General features: G+C 41.9%; 1 long non-coding RNA gene across 2 annotated transcripts; it reads left to right on the top strand.

Moving 5' to 3' along the window:
- Positions 1-1,259: 1,259 nt before the first annotated feature.
- On the top strand, positions 1,260-23,893 carry LOC133273406 (uncharacterized). Of its 2 annotated transcripts, XR_009744774.1 has the most exons (4): positions 1,260-1,484; positions 11,695-11,851; positions 20,629-20,802; positions 23,004-23,893. It is a non-coding gene; the product is annotated as an uncharacterized LOC133273406 (long non-coding RNA). The 2 variants fall into 2 exon arrangements; XR_009744773.1 differs by lacking the exon at positions 23,004-23,893 and having other exon boundaries at positions 20,629-21,418.
- The last annotated feature ends 1,358 nt before the right edge of the window (positions 23,894-25,251 follow it).

Genomic DNA, 25,251 nt, shown 5'->3' on the forward strand with positions numbered 1-25,251 from the left:
AGAGGAAGCTGGAAAGAAAGGCTTTTGTTTCTTCCTGCGTGGAGAGGTCACTCAGTGTCTGTGAACTTCCAGTTACCTCCTATAAAAAATATTACAGCTGTTAATGTGACCCATTGTAGTGCCCAAGTACAAAACCAGACAAGCTGAATGGCAGAGCTGGTCTTCTGGTTGTTGTTTTGTTTTTCTCTGGGAAGAAATAAAAAAGAAGCAGAATAAAATGGGTGCAAATTGTAAAGTCTTTTCTCTCCATTTTAAATTGATGTAATAAAAGCGGCTAATATATAACAGCCACACAGAGAGTAACACAGAGGGGGAAAGGAATAGTAAGGTGGCCTTACAGCTTAAGAAACAGAGCTCATTAGGGTGATTGCAGTGCTGCATCAACACAGGATTAATTCCCCTTTGTGCAGTACCTCATTTAGAAGTGGTTTGAGGGTCTCTGTGGGGAGTTACCTGGACTGTGCCCTGGGGATACGTGTTTCCTGTGGATGTACATCTGCTCCTGGGAGGTGCCCAGCTTCTCTCCCACCTCTGCAGCGGGGACCACAGCCAGACCAGCTGATCAGGGTGCTTCCCCACAGATCCCTGTGGTAGACGGGTGATGGCCAAGGATGCACTCATGGAAAAGCTCTGGCTGCCTGTTCCTCATTGCCCTCTTTTTGCAAGGGACTGCTGGTGGCAGGTGTGGGTCTGTCTGTCCACCAGCTTGGATAAGAAACCCAGCTGTTGTGAAGGAAAGGGAAGGGGAAGGGGAAGGGGAAAGGGAAGGGGAAAGGAAGGGGAAGGGGAAAGGGAAGGGGAAGGGGAAAGGGAAGGGGAAGGGGAAAGGGAAGGGGAAAGGGAAAGGGAAGGGGAAAGGGAAGGGAAAGGGAAGGGAAAGGGGAAGGGAAGGGAAAGGGGAAGGGGAAAGGGAAAGGGAAGGGAAAGGGGAAAGGAAGGGGAAGGGGAAGGGAAGGACAAAGGAAGGGGAAGGGGAAAGGGAAAGGGAAGGGAAAGGGGAAGGGGAAAGGGAAGGGCAAAGGAAGGGGAAGGGGAAAGGAAGGTGAAGGGAAGGGGAGGGGAAAAGGGAAGGGGAGGGGGAAAGGGAAGGGAAGGGGAAGGGAAAGGGGAAGGGAAAAGGGAAAAAGGAAAAGGTAAAAAGGAAAAGGGAAAAGGAAAAACGGAAGGAGCAACCTACCCCTCCTGGGCAACCCAGCTGGGTTACATCTGCTCTTAAGGGCCTCCTGGGAAAGGTGGGAAATGGAGGAATTAATTTGGTTCCTGCACGCCCAGCATCTCTGAACAAACATGCATGCCTTGGTCAGTCGTGCCTCTGATAACTCCTCCGGGCTCCTTTCTAATTCTGTAACAGAGAAGCTCGCATTGGCATGGCATTTGCTGCGGCCAGCTGTGTCCTACTTGGAAAACAGCACTTTGCTTCTGCTTCCAGCTTCCCAGTCTGTCCCAGCTTCAGAAGAATCCTGTGGAAAAAAGTTGAATATCAGGTTTGCATCAGAATAAATGTATATGATGGTCTTAAATTAACATCATGCAGGGAACCTTATTTTTATACTTCCTAAATTTTAAGTGCCTGACTTTGCACCTTATCAATATTCATAGGGGGGTTTCTTCCTTTGCATTTTGTTGCTGTTACGAGAAGCTCTGGCTGCCCATTAAGCATTATGAGCAGTTCCCAAGAAACCCGCAGGTTATTGGGAAATATATTAATTTGTTCCAGATCTCACTTATCACCATTGGTTTTGGAAGCCAGCAACTTTAAAGCAGAGTTGCAAATCGTTTCAGCATGCTAAAACCCACAGTGGTGTGTAAGTTCGTCTGGATATGCCATGTGTCTTAAACAGAGATGTGCATTTTATGTCAAACATTCAAAATGACCACTTAAGAACATGGGAATTTATTTAAATTTTGGCTGCCCAGTAAGTGTTTGACTATGTTTCCACTAAATAATAATGACATCAAGAGCTTTGTTAAATTAACCACAAGACCAGTATGCATTTCCTATGGCTTTCTCAGGGGACGTCCAGTACACTAATCCTGCCAAAAGGCAACATGTTAAAATATTGCAGGGACTGAGTACATGTGGAAGAAGACTGCAGCTGACAAACGACTGCCAGGCACTAAAGTCCAGTGCAGATCTACGTAATTTAGGGTTATTGCTGCTATTCTGGAATGTGAAATAAATCCAGCATCAGTTTGATGTCAGCTGCCCTGGGGTGGACTGATCACTAGAATATGTAGCTGAGGATGCTCTGCCAATGCTGGGAACTTCACAGCACATATGTTTTCCTACCTCTTGTGTACCATTGGGTTTTAGCACTGAAAACTGCTGCCCCAGGCCATGCACACAAGTAAACATTGGCTGCTGTTTTTTGCATGTGTATGTAAGTCTGTCTTTGCTCAAAAATCCAACTGGAAATGACTGTTGAAGTTCCACTGTCTATCTATGAAAGGTTTCAGAGAGTTGATCTGGCTATAGAAATAATAGTGAGTTAGGTATAACATAAAGAGCATATAATTTGATAAAGAGTTACAGTGGATTTCTTGCAAGTAAAACAATTTGATAAAATGCAGAGAGCTTAAAAATAGTTTATGAATGGGGGGAAAAGGGCTGGATTTGTTATGTTGTTGGCTATAACCAGTTTACTTAGCTCTGATGCTGAACCAGCCAGGTAGTTACACTAGTGTCCAAATGGTGTCCAGCTCCAGGAGCGGCAGAAGCGGTGCTGAACACAATGGGGGTATGCATAAAGTATAATATCCCCTCTGGCACATATCTCCCCTGCCTCCCGGGCACTTTTGGGCGCTACTGCATGTTCATAGCTTTGCCCTTGGGACTAGGGGTTCAGAGCTGCTCCAAAATGATAGAAATTGCCCTGCTCATGAAACACTGGAGATAACCCTGTGAGCAGTCATGCTTCATGCTTTGGAGTTAAATACCTGCTGCTCCAGGAAAAGCAGAGGCATTTGTGAGTATCTGGCAGTGATACTTTGCTGGAAGATGGAGGAGCAGAAAATGGACAAAATTCTATGCATCAGTTCTGACCCTTGGACAAGGGAAAATCAAAGCTGAATGAAGGGAAAGGGAGGGAAAATTCTATAGGCACAGAAGGGAGAGCTTCAGTGACTGAAGGTTTCTGACTTACTGTATCATCTGTGTTGACCTGATCCTCTTCTATCGTGTCTGTTCTCTTCATACCCAGCTTCATAAGTGATCTCAAGGAAGCACAATATCTGAGTTTCACTAGAAAATTGCTATTTATTTTTTTTTCATTCCAAATAGCCAGAAATAATGCAGGCATACACAATAATGCAGACAATGGTAATGCACCTGAAAGCACCCATAATATGAGGGTAGGGTGTGGAAAAGCTAAGTTTTTGCATTGTGACTGCTTTCTATATCAGTTAGGTTCTCAGGGTTCACTTTCTGTCAAATTGATGTCTTTTTATGAGCTTTTTATGAGCATACATCTTTTATCTTGCTAACAACCACTTGTTTTGTGGTAATACTTAAACAAAACTGAAATGACTGTATTTCCAACAAACCATTCCTTCAGTGTATTCAGAAACATTTATCAGTGGTACAGCATCAAAACTGTTTTTGGTTCTTAGCTTCGAAAACAGAATAACCATGCGTTGCTCTCAAGTAGCAGCATTTTAAAAGATGACTTTTGGCAGGGAAAGAAGGACATCATCATAGTGATGTTGCTAAGTGCATGTTTTTTTGACAGAAATAAATTTTGGGTGTCATGCACTCTATGATAATGTGTTCATTTGAAAAAATAATGAAGGCCATTCTTAAGGAAGTACCTTATTTTATATGATGTAGAAATTGTGATTGATATATTGGCATAAAAACACTTTTAGCAAAACAGTTTGAGGTCATAGAGTGCATGGATACCACCACAGCTGATGCCAAAAGAGGTAATTACCACACTGACAGCAGCAATAGGAACAACTTCTGGCTCCACAGTTGGTTCTTGACAGGTCAAGAGATATTGCCATTCCTTTCTTCCTTTTCCTTACAACTTTGCACCTCTCCTCCACCAAATGCATACCAGCTGATCTATTTTCCTTCCTTACTTCCTGTACCCAAAAGACAGTCGCTGTTGGATTGCCATTACCTAGCAGTCTGAGTTAATTAGGCATGCAAAAGTAGAAATTGTCTATGTAGTTACCTACTGTGATGGCAAGCATTTACACCAGGTATAATCAGCAGCTGCTGACTTTCCCCTTGATAGAGTGATCAGTGCATCAATCAAGTAGGTGTAGCACAGGCTGGGAATCGCAGCTGTAGTGTATGGCCTTGATGAACATATATCTGACTCCACACTCACTTGTCAAGCATCCAAGTGAGTCAGTTGTGTTGCTCAGCGTAGAAACCATTCTGGCTGTGTGTTTATTATTACTCTCAGTGAAGCATTAGTAAAGTTATAACTTTTTGTGGTATTGGAAAGACAAGGGAATAAATCTGTATGCCCAAGTGACTCCTTGTGGTATCATGTTCAACAGGAGTGAAGCATGCCCATTCCTGAGGTGTTATGGGGGTGGCCAGGGCAGCTGTGCTGTAATACAAGCTTATGATAAGGATAGTTCGGGACATGTTTTTTCATACTGCCTGGTTTAGCCATGAAATATAAGTCCACTCAGAAAGTGAACGATTGCAAGTAACAGACCACATTTTTACTGACTAGTGACTATTTCTGGTATTTGCCCACTAGATGGCTGCAATTGTTGAAGGTAAGTACCTTAGACGCTTGGAAGGGGCTTCAGTCATCTGAATCTACTTTCAAATCTACTTTTTATTCTTTCCTAAGCTCTTGTACTTACTTTCATTACTTAGAGATCATGAGAACTAAGAGACAGTAGAGGGCTGGAATTCCTCAAATCAAAGTTGTAAAACCTACCTCTTGGTGTAAAAGGTGTAAAATCTATTTCATCTTTGGCAAGTAAGAACTTGCAGAAATGTGTCCAGTTTTAGCCTAATGAATTGTTGTGTCAAGCAAGAACTTATGAGTGAAAATTGAAGGCTACAACAAATAGAAGAAGGACTTATCAAGAAATAAACCTTTTCCTAGATATTAGAAAATGTAGGGACAATTTGCAGATGTCATGATCCTCACTTAAAAAAAGAAATAACTGCAAGTAACAGCAGGTAAAGCAAGATGTGTAAAAGAAAATGGAAGAATTATTGCATCTGTTGTATGAGGATATTACAGGGTTTAAAGATATTATAAGTATTGTGTAAAAGCTAAACAAACACTTTGTCTCAGCTTTCAATAATGATGTTGGCCATGAAGTAAAGAGTGGGAAGGTGAATGGGAATAGGTAAATTAGAATGAGTGTGGTGGAAATAAGACTCAGATAAGCTGCTCAAATAAGACATGGTAGATTACATAAATACATAAGAGTCAGTTCAGTGGGCTTGACTGAAAATCTTCAAGCCATGCTTCCCAGTTCAGGAGTAGTCTTCAAACCTCCAGCAGTTTGTGGCCCAGGGACCTACATACCCACAGTAAGTGTGGGGAAGGTTGTAGCTATTAACCTTCAGTTTCTTCCTTTTTCGTTGACTCATTCATGTGCCCCTCATCTGTTTTCAACTTCAGCTGTCCACAATGTTTCAGGACAAGAAATTCCAGAGGTTACTTGCAGCTTGATTGAGATACAACCTCCTTGTGTTTGCTTTGAATGCATTTTCTTCTTGGATTGGAAGAGACAGTGAGGAACATGTAGTCTCCAAGTCCTCTCCATGTACTCAAATCAGGGCACTAGATAATCTTCACCTGTAAGACCAGTCAGAGAAGTGTAGTTCTAGCAGCAAGGATTTTCAGCACGGCGTACTGCTGACACACAGAATAATTAAGGAAATGGAGGTAAATAGAAAACAGGACAAAACATTGCCTTGATTGCTTAAAGCATTCCATATTGACCTTTTTTTTTTTTTTTTTTAGAAAACTAAGTGATTTTCTACCTTAAGGAAACATAGCATGTCCAATATTCTTGGTTGCTACTGAAGTATCTGATATTGTACCACCTGAAAAACTGACAGATTTGAGAAGATGGAGATTAATATGAGATACCTGAGTTGCACATGAAGGGAAGCGACAGCATGTTGTGCTGAGAAGAAGCCTGTCAGGCTGCAAGGAAGTGCCCTGATACCATGTCTTGGCACTGGTACCGCTTAATGTTTGCTTCATGAGCTTGGCATAGAAAACAGGAATAAATTATGAAAACTGACAGTGTGAAATAAGAGAAGCAAGTCAAGATAGATCATTGCATAAAGATTACTTTGAAGATGACTTCAGCAAAAATAGGATGGAATTTAATACTAATAGCAAATTATTGCATTTGGAAAGCGTTAAAAACATCTGTTATAATCTTGGTCTCTGTGAGAGGTAATAGGGACTTAGAAACATCAGTGTGATTTAAGAGTGAAAATGTTACTTATCCTTAGATGTTTTGTCAGGTCTGGTATCCTAGGTGGAGATAGGGACGTATTATTTTGCAAGGTGCTTGTAAGCTTATATTTGAAGTTTCATTTTCACTCTGTTTACCGCACTGCAAGAGAAACTAGTTTGGACCAGAGCAGATGCAGAAGTGGAAAAGGAGAGTGATCACAGAATCAAAGATTTAATTTGCAATAAGAAAATAGCAGAGGTTGATGTGTTAGCTTAGTGGTGGTGGGGGGTATGTGATTACTCTTTATGAACATATGGGGGGAGAAGATAAGCTAACTAAAGCTAATTTAGAAAGAAACTAAATGCCAATGTAAGCACAAGAACAAATGGCTATGAACTGACTGTAAGCTGGTAGAAAAAAAAAATATATCATTTTTTGATGGCATTAGGTAAGTACATAAAACTTCTATCAGTTCCTCTGGTGATAAGGTGGAGTCCAGGAAGATCTTCATTTTATCATTTTCTGTCACTGACTGATGAACCATTTGCTCTCTCCCTCAGGAGTTTGTACTGGCAATGCATGCCCCAGTGAAGGGCCCTGCCTACTTGGTGGTACCTTTCCTGGTATGAATTATGTGCCAGCCTTGAGCAACTGCCAACAAAATGTACAAGAGCCTTGGCACATTTGTCTGTGGTTGGTCGCACCAGTTTCCAGAACACAGTGTCCTTCCCACTCTCTTTCGGAGAGCCCTGTCTCATGCTGCCCATTCTTAACTCCCTTTTTGCCCACTTTCCATGGTGAGGGGTTTGCCTCCAACCTCTTAAAATGCTTTTCGTGTCCTCCTTCCATTTCCTTCATTTCTTTTTTTTTTTTCCCCACAGTCCTCTCTTTCCCTCGGTAATTGTAAAGCCTGCACAAGGCTGTCTTTGAGATATTTCAAAGGGACATAACACTCTCTAAACAGAAGGTTTTCAAATGCCTTCATCTTTTCTGTCCATGGCCATACTAGCTGATGCACCTACACTTTGTCAAATCAGCGTGGTTGTTTTCTGGTTCTCCTATTAAGATTCTGAGAAAGCTGCGCTAATCTTATATACCTGTAGTGTAAGACATACCTGGGCAGATGTGTATGAATTGCTTGGAAAGTATTGCTCCTAACATTCAAGACTAAATTTCAAGATTTCACAGAGCCTTTTTAACGTGTGACTGTAGGGCTGGTTTTGTGGTTTCTTTTACATTACCATTGAAGAGAGGGAAGCCTGCGTACAGAGTCCTCTCCCTCCCCTCACTATCCTGGTCTCTAGCTCATCAGATCTGGGATTTGGTGAAAAAATGCTGGAGCTGCCTCCAGCAAATGCACCTGGCTTTCCTTCCCTTGGGACCAAGGGCATGAGGGAAGGAGGGAGTGAGGCTGTATGTCTGGGTCTTTTCTGACTTTCCCCACAGAGTGAGAAGTTTGAACATGCCTCAGACATAGACCTGGACTGGGGAGCTGGTCCCACAGCACAGCCTGGTGCTATTTAGGCTCTCACCTGTGAGTAGTATCAATTCATCTTATGGTAGTTTGTAAAGTTCATTTTAAGGGAGGAGCATCTTAAGCATGGAGAAAACATCTGTTTTGCCCAAAGCTGTAGTGGGTCTCGTGACTGACTTTAGAAAATCTTATCCCCAGACCCAGACATAAAGTCAGGTCAGCAATGAGCTCATCAACATAATTTTTGATATTGAGATTTTTCGCATATTTTTCCCTTTATATGACCAAGCATTTTGTTTCCTCGCTTTTCATTTATATGCATTGCATACGACAAGATAAAAACCTACTCATGCATTTCAGAAACAGAAGGGCCTACTAGGATCAGAGAGGCATATGATGAGATGCCCTGAGTTGCAGTGCTGTTTCTCATTACATCATGTAGATTAGCTAATGGGATGTTCAGCAGTGCAAGTGATGAAGGTTATGTATGAAAAGCAATGGATGACAAGCTGGTCCATCTCATGGTTACATCACTCTTGTCTAACTTTCTTTGCACATTCCTCTTTAAATGACAAAATGACAAATGGTGAATCTGTACCAAATTATTCAATTTTCAATGCAAGACACACAAATATAAATCAAAGTGGTCTCTAGTTTTCTGCTCTCTAGAAAACTCTAGTTTTCTGCTTTTCTTGCAACAAAAGACCTGTCTCAAGTATCTGTGGGACACCAATTCCAATACAAACACACCATGGTTAATGCGTGGTTTGAAATCCATCATGGACATCTGAGACAAGAGCATATCCCTCATTTATTTTTTTACTTTTTGTACCAGTTTGCTAAAAGCCCTCCCAACATTTTCTATAATGTTATCTTTATTTTCTTTCTCAATTGAAAGGAGCATTCTGAGAACACTATTTTTTTTCCTTGAGCTTCCAACTACATCACAGGTAGGATGCAGAGGGACGTGTTGGGGTGTTTCAGTTTTGCTGATCTTTGCTAGGCAATTTTTGTGGAAATTGATAAACAATGTGGATGTTACAAGTAAGAGCAACTGCAGGGAGCTGGGAAAGGAATATGTGGGTAGGGACTGACTTAAGCTACCACTTGGTATCTCCAAAATGCATAGAGATCAGGGGATTATTTATGGAACTATTTAAAGGAACATAGGGACATTTTGAACATACGCCACCAATGTGTGCTCAGCAGATGACCCTGGGTCACAGTGACATGTTAACATCAGAGTAATAAGGAATATTAGGGAGGAACTGTTAAGGAGGACTGTTCTGCTTAAGCATAACTGGCGCTTTTCATGGTGAGATTAGCTTGAACAACTTTCTTGAAACTCTCTGTTGATACTCAATATTCTCCAAAACAGGGCAATGGCTGTTCTGAGATTGGTTTCTCAAACTGAATATCCTGCATGACTTCTCCCAGCAAAGCTCCCCCTCAGTGACTCAGAGTGCTGGCTAGTGCAATACTCGGCTCATGGCAAGTAAAATACCACTCCCTTTTTGTGACTGAGTCCTTTCAGGCTCCCCTTAGTGCATCTCCTGGCAATGATTAGGAGCATCTACTTATTTTTTTAAAGGCTACTCCCCCTCCCATACGCTCCAGTCCTGTGAAGTCCTTAAGGAAACATACCAAGATCTGAAAAGCTATTGTTTGGTATTTCAAATCCTGGTCCCTTTATGTCCAGCTGGTGGGAAAAGAGGAGAGAGACAGAAACAAAATAGGAAGGCGGCAGCAGGGAAGAGGGGGGTAGGGGAAGTTAGAAGTTTAGTGCAAAATGGATAGACCTAGGGATAAGCGGATCTGAAGGACAGAGAAAAGTGGGACAAAAGTAGAGCAAGATATGCTTAGTCCTGGTCCTGCTGGATGTCTCACAAGGGACTTTATGCAACTGGGGGAAGTTTTCTCCTATGAAATAGCCTGTAGGGAGAAGTAATTAAAAGTACAGGCACCTCAATAAACAAGGCGAAGATTAAAAAAAAAAAATCAAGCAGAATACCAGCAAGAAAGAGAATGAAAAAATATATAAGAAGTATCTGGCATTTAAAAGCAGGATTAAAAAAACCCAACCAAACAAAAAGCAAGTATTCTGTAAGTGGCTTCCTGCCAAGGACAGACGATTTTATCTCTGTGTGCCGCGGTTCTTCCCACTGCAGAATGGAGCCATGGGTGCTCTTCCAATTTTTCAGAAATATTTGAAGTCTAGGAGCTGTTTGGATAGCTGTTAACAGTGGATAATGTGGAGTGAAGGAGGCTTGCTTCAGAGATGGGGTCTTCTTGGGAATATCAAAAAAAAGAGAACTTCATAACAGCCACCGATATGTAATAGTGCTACTGAGACTTTATGGGTGAAAACAAAGATATATTTAACGAAGATAAAGAAAGCATTAACAACACACATTAATAAGATTCAGCAATATCAGCATGCAAAGAGTTGACATGTTGTAACTTTAGTATTTCCCTCCCTATAGTTAAAGATTTACTTTTTACTGTCTGAAATTTAATATATACTTTTCTTTTGGTTGGACTTTACCCATCTCCAAGCTGCAGGTCATCAGATTTTCTTACTGTCTATGATGGAAAAATCTTCAGAATAAAGCCTTATCTTTGATTGGCTGTTCCAAACACATAGAATATTTACAGAGTCTTATATCCAGCAGTAAATGCAGTTATCATCTGTATTTGATAATCTGATGTTGTGCTTCTGATAGTTGTGTATAGATGTTCATGGGAAGCTCTGTATGGAATTGTTTGGCACATATTTAGGTTCTTTTCTTGGCTGAAATGAGTTTGTGAAATGTCCTGCACTAGTAACAGCTGAAAATTATAATAATCTCTTTCATCTTTGACATCACTGAAAAACACATGGTTATTCTCTATTGCAAAACCCTGATGGTCTTTGTCAGTTGCTTGAAAATTTGGCTATGGTGGTATCTTCCTTACCAATCCCTTTACTGTCTGATTTGATCTCTGTCTCATGTATAGTCACATTGTGCAAACTATTGGATGAAACTATTTTTGTTCAGCACCACTATGCCTTAAACTTCACTTGAGTCACGACAAGGTTTGGTCCATGCTCAGAAAAACAATGTCAGTAGAAGTCTGGATGAGCTTCAGTTCTCTCGTATTTCAAACAGTATGTAGCTGCAACAAAGACAATGGGTTTTGACCTAAGGATTGTATTTTCAATGTTTAGGAATCTCAAAAAAATATGATAGGTAAGAAGTATAAAAGCATAAGGTTACAGTTGCATTTGTATGTGAGCAGCAAGGTACTGAAATACCCTTTTTGGTTTTTTAGGAGTGCAGACCTCTTTCTCCGTCTCACAGATAAGTGTGTGCAGAACACTCAGCCATAATTAAGGACGGAATCTCTTTTGAATTCCACTCTTCTGGCTGCACAGGGAGACCTGCTGGTAGTTTTGTTTAATGAGGATAGCCCCACAGAGTGTCTGTCTTTAAAATTCTGTGATTAAGAAATAAAGAATGTGAAAAGCTATGAATAGGAAGCTAACATTTTTCTTACGCCACTCACTGATTTACAAACCAAGTGTGGACTACTTGTCATCTGGAGCTGGCTTATGAAACTATTTCACCAGTACGATGTTTTGAATTAAGAACTTGATGACAAGGGCTCCTGATGGTCTGCCGGCTGGCAGTGTTTGGTGGCTGCCTGGATTCAGCATCATTGGTTTGACATCGATTTTTACATATCACTTATGGTGAGAAACACCCAAGTGCCTTCTGATGCCTTAAGTGTGGCTATACAGTCGCAACATGTGGCTCATTCTTTCTCCCATTCTTGTTTTCCAGTGCTCCATCTTAAGTATGCCTGAATACAGGATGCCTCACATTTCTAATGGAAAAAGGTAAGGATGAGGTTCTTTTCTCTGAAAGCATAAGGAGCTGTTGGAATTGAAAGCAGTACTTCTTTCTACAGGCTGACAACACAGCTACCAGGTGCTTTCAAGTATCACTACTGCTATAATGGAGGAATTTGGTCATGCTCCATAAGCTATGCTGTAAAGGGGTTGAGCAAACCTGATTTTATGAAGACTGAGTTCCCTCCACAGGTTTTAGTTCTGGCTTTGTGATCCTTGTGATCATTGTAAAGGTATGGCTTACACCCAAACCAGGAATGAAAAGACTGCCAAGATGCACAATATAAGATAATATTTTCAGGTTTGATTGAGACTGTAACATCTATCCTTATATTGTGGTGATAGGGATTGCTATAATATTGCTGTCAGTAAAGTACCTGCAACCCCGCGGCCAGAAGCTTTAGGGACGAAAAGCTATTGACTCTCTATTGAAAAGAGTAAAGCACTGTCAGGCAAAACTTCATCTGCAAAAGAGAAATTTAAGAGGTAGCTTAGCAGAGTTGTATTTGCACTTTGGGAGTTTAATGAGTGTTATATTGTAGCAAAGACTTGATGTCCATAGTTCAAGACTTTCTGTGCAAGGTTGCTGCAGGAGGCCCCATCTCTGGGGTCTTGCAATGGATTGAATGCCAGTGTGGGTGATGATAGGGAGGAGCTTGCAGTGAGAGGTGGCACAGCAGTACCTTCATTCCCTCTTCTAGTCCTCAAGGAGACAGGGACACTGAGTTAAGTAGTGATGCTCCCACAGTAGTCTAAGCAAGCTGGATCCCCAACAACAACAGGCAGACCTGCCAGGAGAAATCTGGGCTACTGCCCTGCATTGATGTGGTCTGTGAAACGTGGTGGACCTGGTACGTCTATGGGATAGTCTCCACTTCTAAGAAAGAGGGAGCTAAAGAGAGATCTCTACCAAGGACATTAGAAAGATGTCAGAGGAGTGGGTCTCTGTTTACCTTATCCACTGTATTTCACTAAGCCTTTTTTTTTTCTGGCCTAAGTTCATGATTGCATTCTCCATCCTGTTCTAAAGACTTTGTTTCTACAGTCTTGGTGTACTTGAATGAGAGAAATAATGTGGGGAACAGTCCTAGGAGAGGAACACTGATCTTCTGCATGTTTCTGTATTCATCTTGAACCAATCCTGGTATTTATCACAAGACAACCCCAGAGATGCTAACACCTAAAAGACACATGGGACTCAGAGGGTGGCCAGCCGCAGAGTGGTGGCAGTGCAGCTGGGGTGTGCTTAGGAAGTCTTTGTTGTTCTGAGGCTGCTCAGTGCAGTGTGTTCCCAGTGCAGATTCCCAGGGCTTATCTCAGGGACTGGTGATGCTGGCCTCAGGACAGCCTTCTGCCCTTCTACATCATTGTCTTCTGTTGGGGTGAAACTTCACAAAATAACCAAAGATCAGAAGTGGAAAGAGGCAGCATTACAGAAAAGACACTGATTCTCTTACTTCCTCTCCCTTCCTGCCCCCTCAGCAACTCATACAGGACCTGCTGACTGCTTTCTGCTGCCTCCGTGGAGTGAGAGTGCTCTCTGTGCCACAGTAAACTTTTTCTCTGTTAAATCAACCCTGGAGGCTTAAAATACACTTCTAAAGCCCCTATTGCCTCACTGGTGCAATGTCCTGTATCCCTGGTGCTGATCACATTCTGTTGATTTTACTTGCCACTTTTCAGCTATCTTTACAGCATTTTTCTGAAGTCCTCTGGCACTGTTGCCTCCCTATCAGAACTGAGAAAATAGATTTAAAAGCTAATATTAATCCCTGTTTGAACTGATGAGTTTTTGTAGTACTTTCAAGAATGGGAGAAACTAGTCAAATGGGCAGGAAGCTCATGGGATACAAACATGCATTATTTCTATAAGCACTGGATTTTTTCCATCAAAGTATAGGAGAAGATGTTGGGAGGGTTTGTCTGGAATGTAAAAATACTTCCCCAGTGATGGCAAGGTGCTAAAGTGGAATTTCTTTAAACCTACATGGAAGATATATAGAAGATTATACACACACATCTATATTTTCTCATATATTTATTTTTTAATTTTTTAACTTAACTATTTTCTGATAAAGAAAAGGAAAACCTCATTTTCTGCTAGGAAAAACTGACAGCTAGTAGAAAAATTATCCTTCCCATTCTTCAGTGTATAATGAGATGTAACTATGTTTCTTCACCACCTTTAAGCTTACAAAAACTTCCTTTTTTCTATAATCATGTGGGAAAACACTGCTGGCTCTGTATCTAATAACTACAGAAGTGAATGTGGTATTTCACTGTCCTCTTCCTTGTGCGTTCTTGTATCTACTGTAATGATCTATTCTTTGAAGTTCAAGGTGTCATACATTCAAAATAAATGCTGGAGGTATAGCCATAGGTCTGCATGTGCCATTCATGGCATTAACTGTAATCTATGCCCTGTTTTCTCCAGGGAATGTTTGACCTGACACTGCACTGAATTTATGAGAGTGAAATCCCTTCACAAAGGCAAGTGCTGAAAATTTATTACATCTGTTTTACCTTGAGGGAAAATTATGTGGTCTACAAAAATCTAAAAAATGAAATTAAAACACACAGCATCCTGGAAGCAGGTTACGTCTGCTGTACTTTGAGTGTTATCTTAACAAACTTCAAACTACAATCTTAACAGGTTGCAAACTGCACTGCACCATGACTGGCCAAAATATAACCCTCATGCATTCTGCCCCATCTGAGGGCTATGAAGACAAGAAAAGCTTGTTCTGTTCTCTGTGGATGGTACACTGCAAGACCTAGTAACCTGGTCCGTCACACCTTGTCTATGGGCAAGTCCAACGTCCAGCCCAATCCAACTTAATTGCTTGGCTAAAGAACAAATTACAGTTCTGCATGTTGCATGTTGCCATCATTATAATTCCTGCTATTGGTGTAGCTTTGCTTTCATGGTTACTACTGAGACAGCTAGAAGAGGAAAAAAAGATGTATAGGAGGGTGCAGTTGCAAACCCCTGCACAACCTAAAGAGCAGCTGAACAGCTTTATTTTGCCTCTCTGGAAAACAGGCAGAGCTGGAAGACAGGCAGGGTCAGTGAGGATGACACTACTTGCTTCAGTAAACAGCAGCATTACCCTGCATCTCAGATAACTGATCTACTTTTTTCTTCACCTGTGCCTGTGAACACCCCACCATGCTGTATGGCACAATAACATTTTCAGAACATGCTAAGTTTTGAACTGCCTTCCGGTGTTTGAAGGCTGCCATGCAGTGAGCCTGCAGAACAGCTGAGTCTAAGGGATGTTGCCTTATTTGAACTAGAATTATTTGTGCTAATGCTGCATTTATGTTAGGCAGCATATTCTTCTGCTCCCAATTTCTCACTCATCACTACCTGTCCTGAGTTCAGCAGTAGCAGTCATTTTTCTCCTTCTTAGTAGCTGGTGCAGTGTTGTCTTTTGACTTTTGGCCTGGGAACAGAGCTGGTAACAATGATGTTTTAGTCTGACCAAGGACTTTCTGAGCCTCATGATCTGTCAGGGAGGAGGGGAAGCCAGGAGGAAGCAGAGACAGGACACCTGACCCAAACTGACCAAAGAGGTATTCCATACCACAGCACGTCATGCCCAGGATGTAACTGGGAGTTACCCAGAAGGGCTGGGACTGCAGGGCTGGAGGAGGTATTGGTCGGTGCTTAGTTGGGTTTGGGGGGAACAAGTTATCGGTCGGCGGGTGGTGAGATGTTGTATTCTCTTCCCTTGTTATTTCCTTTATCATTATTATTGTTGGTGGTAGCAGTAGTGATTTGTGTTATACCTTAGTTACTGGACTGTTCTTATCTCAACCCATGGGAGTTGCATTCTTTTCGATTCTCCTCTCCGTCCCTCCGGGAGTAGGGGGAGAGAAAGAACGGGGTGGGGGGGAGTGAGTGAACGAGTTACCTGACTGGGTTTAAACCACGACACTACCAAATACAGAGGCTCAGAGAACATCCATCTTGTGGGAATGGGAACATCAAAGATGGGTTAGCTGAGCCAGAGCCAGGTGTGAAATGTTATAGTTACAGAGACCCTGAGTGCAGAGACCTTGACCTGTGGAAGTTGACAGGTCCATAACCAGTGCCTGTATGGTCATACAGCACCAGTAAGACACATTTGAAAACAGTTATTTTCAGTTCCATGCAATTCTTTAAGCTACTGCTTCCACATCTATCCAGAGAAGGTTGCATGGGATTGCACTACTGTTTTGAGAGCACACCATGGTGGGTGCGCCACTGCACTGGGTTTTGTGTGTTGTGTCTCTGCCACCCGGCAGAGATGTTCCTCAGACCTCACAAGGAGGCTGGTGGCACAGGAACACAAAGGAACAGAAATCAAAGTCAGGCAGCCTGACAAAACGTCAGTTACAGCAATTTTGCTGAAAATACCTCAGGGATCATGCAGCCAGCTGATCGCAACCAGCGGAGGATGTGACTCTGTATTTAAATCTATTTTGGTAATACATATTCTAAGTAAGATCAGTAGCAATGTGATGGTAGGTTAAAATATAGGTATTTGTTCATACATATTTTATTTCATCCACATCTCCTTATAGGTAGTTTTATACTTGGCTTTGAAGCATTGGCCCTGTTACCTGCTTTTTATTGTGTCCGCAAAAATAAAGACATCTGCTTGTAAGGTAGCTGCATAGGACTCTGATGCAGAGGCTGATGGAAGCCAAAAGAACCTGAATTCTGCATTCCCACTAGCAAAATTCTCTGAGTGCCTGCAGTTCTTTATGTCTCTGGGTGTGGAGAGTGTGTGAGACCTTGCTACCTGGTACACCCTGCAGGGCTGGTCCTGGTGGGCGATTCCCACAGCAGACACACACAGTGGTCTGCACCTCACACACCCAGCCTTCCTGAAAATGTGGTGATGGGTCAGGAGCAGGGGAACAGTTGCTCAGAGGTGGCTTCAAAAGATACTATATCAAAGGACTAAGAAGAAGAAAACAATTATGGGCAGCTGTTACTCAGGGGAAGTCTGAATAAGAGACAGTATGCTTGCTGCATAAAAAAGCTTTTCCTGTGACACCACTCTCACACCCTTCCCTGGCAGAAGTATCACTCTTTTCTCTCCCTTTGTATCAGCTCTCAGCGGCCTCACCCCATCCACTGCTGTGCCTGAGCTGCTTCTCATGGCAGCCAAACAGTGAGTTTAGTTTCTGTAGCCAAAGCCCACGGTGGGGGTGAAATAGAGCTGGCTGTCTGATCTCTGTGGCTATCTGAGCGGAGGCATTGCAGCAGCAGGATTAACACTGTCCTCCCCCTAGCTGAGCACAGCTCTCTGCTCCTAACCTCCTCCGTCTGTGGCACTGCGGTGACAGAGGAGACTGCCCAAGTGGGCACCAGGGAGTCCCCTACTGCCAAAACGGCTCCCTGAACATCCAGCTGCTGTTGCGAATCATTCACAAATCGCTCCTTGGTAATACAGGTTTTAGTCTTATTATAGGTGCGATATGAAATACTGGGATAGATTAGGAAAACCTGCCCCACAGCAGCCAGTAGCCACAGTGTTTGAGACACAGAGGCTTTGACAAATCCATGTTGAATGTACTCCTTTCCTCATTATCTTTCAGTGACTTATGAAGAGTTTATTTAATTCTTCAATCTAGTATTTTTCCCACATTAAAGATAACATGACTGCCCTACAATCCCGTAACTTCTCCTTTTCCTGAAGATACAAGCGCAATTCAGGTTACATGATGTGAGCACTAGATGTCCAATTTAAAATAGTTATCAAGGTTCCCTCTGTAATTATGTGAGAGATGGGTGCCACAAGAGAGTCATTTTAGGAACCATTTTAGGATGAGAAAATTGCTTTCTAAAGAAGACACTTGTCTCCAATGACTCTGCAATGGGGGTTATTAATAATGAATGACTTTCAGATGATCTGTACTGGGTGGAATGAATGTCCATTCCGCACTTGTCTGCCTGAGTCCTGTGAACCTCCAAGGTAGTTTCAGCTTGTTCTTAAACACCCTAAGATAGAATTAATCAGGAAGCTGATCTGGAAAACAACTTGACAAACAACTGTCCTAAATATTCTCTATCTATCTTCCTCTTAGCCTGAGAGCTGAGTTGTGGTGTAGGCTGTGTTGTGTGACTGCATGCAAACTTTGTCTTGAAGAATGGTGTATGCAAAGATTTAATATTTTGCTTTTGCCTGTGTGTTCAGGTGGTGCCATTCCTTCTACACTGCATGGTGGTCAAGCTCTTTCCCCATCCTCTTACTACTAATGTAATCAAAATATGTTTCTTTGTTGCCTTTTATGTCTACTGGTATGTATATGCTGTAGAATTATAATTTCAGCCATGTAGAGATCTATTTTGAATGATTACTTCATAGCTGCCTTGTAAATTCTAACATGTTGAATGTTTAAAGAACACAGACTGGGATTAATTCAGATCATAGACTAATCTACTGCAAATGTCCTTTTAAAAAGTCTTTTGTATCACTCCTCAAAGAGGGCATCAAGCAATAGAAGAAAACCAAACAGAGAATATTGAGAAGAAATGAGGTTCTTCTTAACTCTAAATGGTGTTAATTATTTTTATTTTTTTTTCATATTTCTAGACTGACACTGTTTGCACATATGTTCCAGAACAAATTTGTGTGGTGATCATGCAATCGGGTTGTTTTCAGCTGAAGATCTAAGACATAGGGTTTTTTTAACTGTAATATGGTGGTAGTCATAAAAGTGAATTTAAAGAAACAGCATGAATGTTCTAGCACAGGATCTACTGTAAATATAAGTAAGCAGTATAAAGGTGGTTGACATCATTATATCCTGGCCATGGAGGAAAGAGGTATACTGCCAAAACTACTTTTCTAGTGAATGCATCTGTATCTGGAGGCTTTACTATACAACAGTTGAAGCATTGCAGCCTGTGTGTGTGAGAAGGGTGGCATATACCCTTAGCCCTTTCAGTGCCCCTTGCATTCCCATGAACCTCTCACATGCATTGGGCTGTGTTTCTGTACAGCTGCTACACATGTTGCTGAAAGCAGATGAGACAGATACTATGTGTAAGGCAAAGCGCATATCATGCTATCAATTTTTAAACACCATTGAAGAAGTGATGGCTCAAAGTGGTTTTTAGAAATAAATGGAAAGGATTAAGCATCCTAAGTGGGAGGTAACAGCAACAGCAAGAAAGCAGTGACAAAACTTTGTATGACAGTTCCCAAATTGCTAGGCAGCCTTTTCCCTAGGTCCACGACAGCCAGACTGTGACACTCTTGTAAGCTAAGCGTGGCTTTGCGACAGGACACCTTGCAGGAAGACTAAGTGCTGTACAAAGGATAACACTTTCCCCGTAGTTTGTTAAGGAAAGAGGTCAATCTTCCCCAGGAGTAAGGAATGAATCAATGTCCCGGCATGAAGCTAAGGGTTTCAGACCTCCATGCTCATTGTCAGAGCTCCAATAGGGCTTTTTGTAACAGTTAGTGTCTCCTCTAAATTTCAAGCTGTGGAATTATGTTCTCGTCTGTTTTCCTACAGTGGTTTTATTTGGGCATGATATACTCATTGTCTGTAGCTGTTGCAGTGTCCCTGTTTGTTCTCATGGCTCACAAAATGTTCCACCTTAGAAGCAGCCGCCTTTCAGGGATAAATAATACCAGCATATGCAGCACATAAAATCCTTCAAGATTCCACACAATGAAACGTCCTATATTTTGAATAATTGTCTTCTTGTTCTTTTAGGCCTCAAACAGGAAATATTTAAGCACATTTTCAATTAAGTTGCATTGAAGTTAGTGTAATTGAAGTCCATATTTTTAGCATGTGTTTCTAATTAAATGCATCCATAAATGCTTTCCTGATCAGAGGTCTTCAAGCCTGTGAAAGCACAGAAGCTGAAGTATTCATTTTTGGCTGCTCTGGGTGCTGAACTGGGAACTGCAGTTGTACTTACAGAGTCCCAGCCTCAAGGCTATGGTTTGCTTAAAGTAGTACTGCAAGGTATGGTGCTTATGCGTTACACAGAAAACAAACACATACATAAAGCGTATAACTAAAGAAGCACTGAAACTGAAGATCACACACAAAAAAATTAATCCTCCTGACATGCTGGTTTGAAAGGACACACAACAGAGATAGAGAGCCTGCTATAAGCCATTCCTAGTTTCCTCTGGCTGGAAAAAGAGAATAAAATTACACAGTAAAACACTGATTTGGGGTGAGCAATGGTAATCATGCTTTTTTAGCATAAAACACAGTTGCTTTAAGCTGACTGTTCTGCACAAACAGGTGCTCACATGTTTCAGTTGTCCGTTCACTGGAGCATTGGGACTCTATAATAGTCCTGCTGCATGAAGGAGATATTTGAACTTTTGCAGCTTGAGATTACCAAAAGGAAAAGGACTCAATCCATCAAGATGTATACTAAAAAGTACCTGGCTGGTAGGATACAAATGTCTGTAAGTGCAAGCTGAATGCCTTTATGATAAAAATTAATTACTTTTTATTATTTTCTGTATTATGTCAAGTAAGGAATATGACACATTTTTAGCCCTTCTTCCTACATTTGCAGTTAGAAACACAAATGAACAGATTTACTTCATCATCTATAGGTAATGACAGCAGCAATTCTTTTTCAAAGAGAAAGGCAGGGTCTGGTTGTGATTTTGTGAAAATAACCTGACAGTCATTTTCTGGCTTCTTTTACCGTGCTCATCATTTCACTTTTTGAATAGCTCATCAACTTGTAAAAGACCAAGAACAGAAGATTTCTGCATGTTCCTCCAGCTCCCTTTTTTGAAAGAAATTTTCTTGTGTGTTTTTAATTCTGAGCTCTAAGTGGATGGAGGATTAATGGTACCCTGTGTTTCTACTTTTCATTTCAAAGGCTGTGGATGTTGATATCTGAGTCTTCCTGCTGTCTTTGATGAGCATGTTCTGCAGCTGAAGGCTGGCTGCTGAGGCAGGGAACCAGGCTTTGACTCGTGGATCTTGACAGCTCCATTGTCCCCAGGAATGAACCTGTCACAGGAAGCCATTGCCCTTTAGGCTTGGCCCACAGGTAACTTTGATAGGTCTTACAGAGGATTTTGACACAGAGGACAAAATCTTCAACTTCTGTTGAAGGATGTGCCTATAAAGCATCAAAGAACAGACTGCAAAATGTGATAATGCACTAAAGAGGACATTCAGCTAAATGTTTGCACAATGATTGAGAAAAATCAAACAATAGTTCAGTGATTTCAGTACAACAAAATCAAATATGATGTTCATCACTTTCAGTACTGGCGTATGAGTGCACTGCAGGATCCCAACACAGTTTGGCTTCTGATCATCTAAAGAATACCACGCTATCCTCACGTGTAACCACCCCTTGTGCTTCTTGGGGTGGTAGCAGCCTTAGCTTATGTATCTACTCTAGTTCCAGACAGACTGCTGCTGGAGCTCTGACTTGTCCCTCTTCATGTTTACCCAGAACAGGGCTGAGATAACAAACACTCCTTTAGTGGCACTTGACACTTCCTCGTGCCACCCTTTAGCACCCTTCAACTTCCATTCTTAACTCCCTAGAGACTGTTTCTGTCATTTTAATCTCTCATTTTCTTGATCCTTGACAAGCAGAGATAGCATTGCTCATTTTTGCCCTCTCCCTACTCCCTTACAAGCTTGTGACATTAGTCACAAGTCTGTGAGTCCCAAATTATCTACTGAAAAGTTGCATAAATGTACTTCATATGGTTTTACCCTTCTATTTTAATGTAACTCTTACAATAAATTTCATAGCCCCATCATGTGTTTTGTTGCTCAGGAGGTAACATCAGAGCCAAGAGGGATCCTAGTGTAGGTCATGCCCTCAGAAACGGGTGCTGTCCCACACGTCTGATCATGGTGGGCAGATGTGAGAGCAGTAACAGCATCCATCAACAGACCCTGACATGGCAAGTGTCAAACCAGGGCCAGAGACCATCCCAGGTGCTTCTGTCAGAAGCAAGAGGAGATGAGGCAAGCAAACAGCATGGGTCCGAAGTCTATCCAGGGTTTGAGGTGGCACTGGAGACAAGCTGCAGTGTACATCCAAGACACAGTCTATCTATAGCATAGGTCCAGTCCATCCAAGAGATAGGGCTGGAAACCAGCATTGCTACAGTGCCTCTAGGGCAGGGACTGACTGAACTGAGCTAGGGTCCTGAGCTGTGGGCAGGGTAGGGGTAGCCCCAGAGGAGGCTCTCTGGAGACAGTAAGACCTGTGGGTGCCCTCAGCACCATGACAGGTAAGGGGATTGCTGACGCTACTGCCAATGACATTACCTGTGATTTTGTTTTACTTACTAGTGGGGTTTTCTAGGAAATAAGTTTCCCAACATACTGCTCTATGTTATGCATGTGTTTGTTCGTATTTGCATCTCTCAGTATCTTTCAAACTGGCTGGAAAGTCAAACAGAGTTGGTAGGGATCACCAAGGTAGTAATGATATTCCTGCAAGTTTCATGAAATCAGAAACGCCTATTGTATCACCCCAGCTGAGAGAAATGTTGAGGGAGCACAGTCCTAGTAGACACCTGAGAATCCACTGGAGACAGAGCTTTCCAAGGAAGAAACTTTACTCCTTTCTGGACACCAGCTTTGAAACACAAGTCTGTGGGAAACCACGTGCCCTTTGAGCTGGCACCCAGAGTGACGCATTTGGCGGGCACTTCATTTTTCCCCCCCTGCACCTTGTTTGGCAGCATCTGACTGTGAGCAGCCGGCTAGTCTGGTCAGCAGCATTGTTCTAGCTTTTCCCTCAGACATAAAGGTACATTCATTAGTGTTTGCAGTTAGTACTTTTAGTACATTTACTTGTAAGGAAAGGAGTAAGTGGCAGCAATAGCAAGAGATTTTACTAAGCTATAAGGAAGAGCAAGCAATCTACACAGGTGCTGCGGGACTCCAAAGGAACAGATACAGACCTTCACATTCAAACTGATATTTGGCAATGAAAGCAGCCTTTACGCAGTGCAGTTCCTCTCCCGAGCTAGGCACAAAAATACTCTATCCTTTCATCACATATTAAAAAAAGAAATAAAATCCATAAGGCATCAGGGCTGTATATGAGAAAGACACACAAGAAGTAGCAGTGCCCCAGCGTACAGGAGGAGTGACAAAACAATGCTGCTCTCTTTTCTGTGGACTCCCATGAGGCTGGGTTTGTATCGTGGAGAAGAACAATCCATTCGGTGTCCAGCTGGAATCTCAAATAACCATCTCATTTTTCTTTTCCAGTAACAGGGCCAGTTTTGTGCAAAGAAGTAGGCATGGAGGTCTAGAGGTGGCAGAACTGTTAAACTCATGTCTAAGTTCAGTTGCAGCTGGCAAAAAATTAGAATGAATCTGCTTGAAGTAGGGGAATACTTGAATACAGAAGTTGTAGCCTGAAGATGTTTCCAGGGACAACTTTGTACCTCCTTCCCACTGGTATCATTACATTTTGTTGAACATCTCTCATAGTGGACAAACATGAGGTTTGAAGAATGCAGGAAAATATTCTGCAAGTGTTCCCAAAAAGCCTGTGACTGATGTGGTATGGTTTGGCTTGTCCTCAAAATGAGATTTTATGCACTCTACCATCAGCTTACAATTGAGATGATTTGTGCCTGTGAGGACATCTTCTCTATAGTTTTTAATACCTTATAATAAACTAAAAAATCATTGCTAGCCCTAGTGCAGTGCCCTTCTCTATTCCTTGTCACTCAACTGCTGAGCTTTGGAAAGCCTGCCAAGTCCTTGGCAGAAGCTTCTTCTCGTCTGAGCAGAACTGCAGGATTTGATCCAGGAGAAGAGAGGGTTTTCATATTTTATTCTGATGTCAGCAACAGAAACCTTCAAAGCAGAGGAATACTCCCCAGCTGTGAGCTGGGTTGCTCAGGAGGTACCACTCCTGTCCCTTTGTCAAGCTGATCAGGGTACAAAAGAGCTCTTTTTCTAGGCTGGATGCACTGAAGAGGCGCCAGGGCATCCCACCCACAGTACTCATTAAAGAAAAATAACAACAGCACAAAGCCCAAGGATTGTTTTCGTATTCGTAGTATCTCAGCAACGGCTACTCTCTATCATCTGTTTTTGCTTTGGTGACTTCTTTTCTTATTAAGAAGAAATGCCACATGCTGCCACACAAGTAGCTGACCTCCTGCTGCCGGTCAGAGGCTGCTTGTTATGTCCAGGTGGGATGGACTATGGGCTCTGCTGTGCTCCCTAGCTGTTGGACCTGGCTTAGAAGGAAGTGGCACAGACCAGGACTTTGCGATTGTTCTGTTTTCTCCAATAAATCAATTGTTCACCCAAAGAAGTTCAGACTTTTGACACTGGGTCAAGCAGGACAGCTAATATTGGCTGATGCAAAAACTAACAAACAAATAAAGTTCTGGAAATTCCTGACTGTTTCATTTCGACATTTTCAGAAGGAAACATTGAATTTTGGAAAGCTTGATTCATGAGGTGATTTAGTGGCTTTCACAATGCAGAGAAGAAGGAGATGGTTGCACATCCCTTCCCTGCAACTCATTCTTGTATTCTGGCGTCTACAGCACTTGCCTGAATGGGTAATTAATTACTTTAATTACTTTCTATAAATTGTGATGAAGCTTCAGTTAGAAATATTGGGAGAGCCCCATTCCAGACCACCCTTTCTGAGTGTTGAGACAAGCTCTTGGAAAGCAAAAGACCCAAATTTAAGTGTGTTGTTCTCTGCTGTAGTGACACAAGGAGGAATGTTGAATTTGTGTCCCCTTTGAAAATACTGCAACAAATGAACCTTCTTTAAGAATGCAGGCTGAGGGTACAATATTCTCAAGGTTTTTCCAGTCACCTCTTGGTAAATTCAGCCTTTAATTTCCAAATTTCTTCAATTAAAGTTTTCCAAAATCAGATCATGATTCAGAAAAAAAAAAAAATTAAAATAGTTCTGAGTAAAACACTGAATTTGAATAATATTTTAGGAAACTGTAGTGCAAATTAGCAGAGACAAGGGCTAGCACTTTTATGAAGAGTTAGCTAATTAGACAGCGGGATCTCTGAGATGGGAATCATGTTACTGCATTTATGTCTGTGACAGATGACACATCACTGGTGTAGAACTTTGTGTGAGTATCAGGCAACTCTTTTGCAGTCAAATAGTTGTAAAAATTTAATGAGTTGTGAAATAGATTTCTGGCCTATGGACCAATCAGTATTTCTGTCTGTAGTGAAGAGTCTGACAAACTCTGATGAAGGAAACCTAAGGCATCAGAAATATGCAGGAGAGTACTACCTCATAGCAGGTAGTTATCCAGACAAGATGGCAGTGTAGAGTGATAAAGCTGAGCTTGCTAGCAGCTGTTGGTAAAAGATAAAAAGGGAAAGTCATATGTGGACATCGATCTATCTGCTTATTTTTTGGGACTACCATACAGGCTGTCAGTGACATTGGTGGCAATGGTGGTCCCTGTGGCAGGCACTGCATAAACATAGGGAGAGAGGCACTCCTGGGCCTTCA

Source organism: Pezoporus flaviventris, unplaced genomic scaffold (assembly GCF_033815535.1).
Source record: "Pezoporus flaviventris isolate CSIRO_AGI_PZ_B2104156 unplaced genomic scaffold, CSIRO_AGI_Pfla_v1 ptg000031l, whole genome shotgun sequence".
Classification (NCBI taxonomy): domain Eukaryota; kingdom Metazoa; phylum Chordata; class Aves; order Psittaciformes; family Psittacidae; genus Pezoporus; species Pezoporus flaviventris.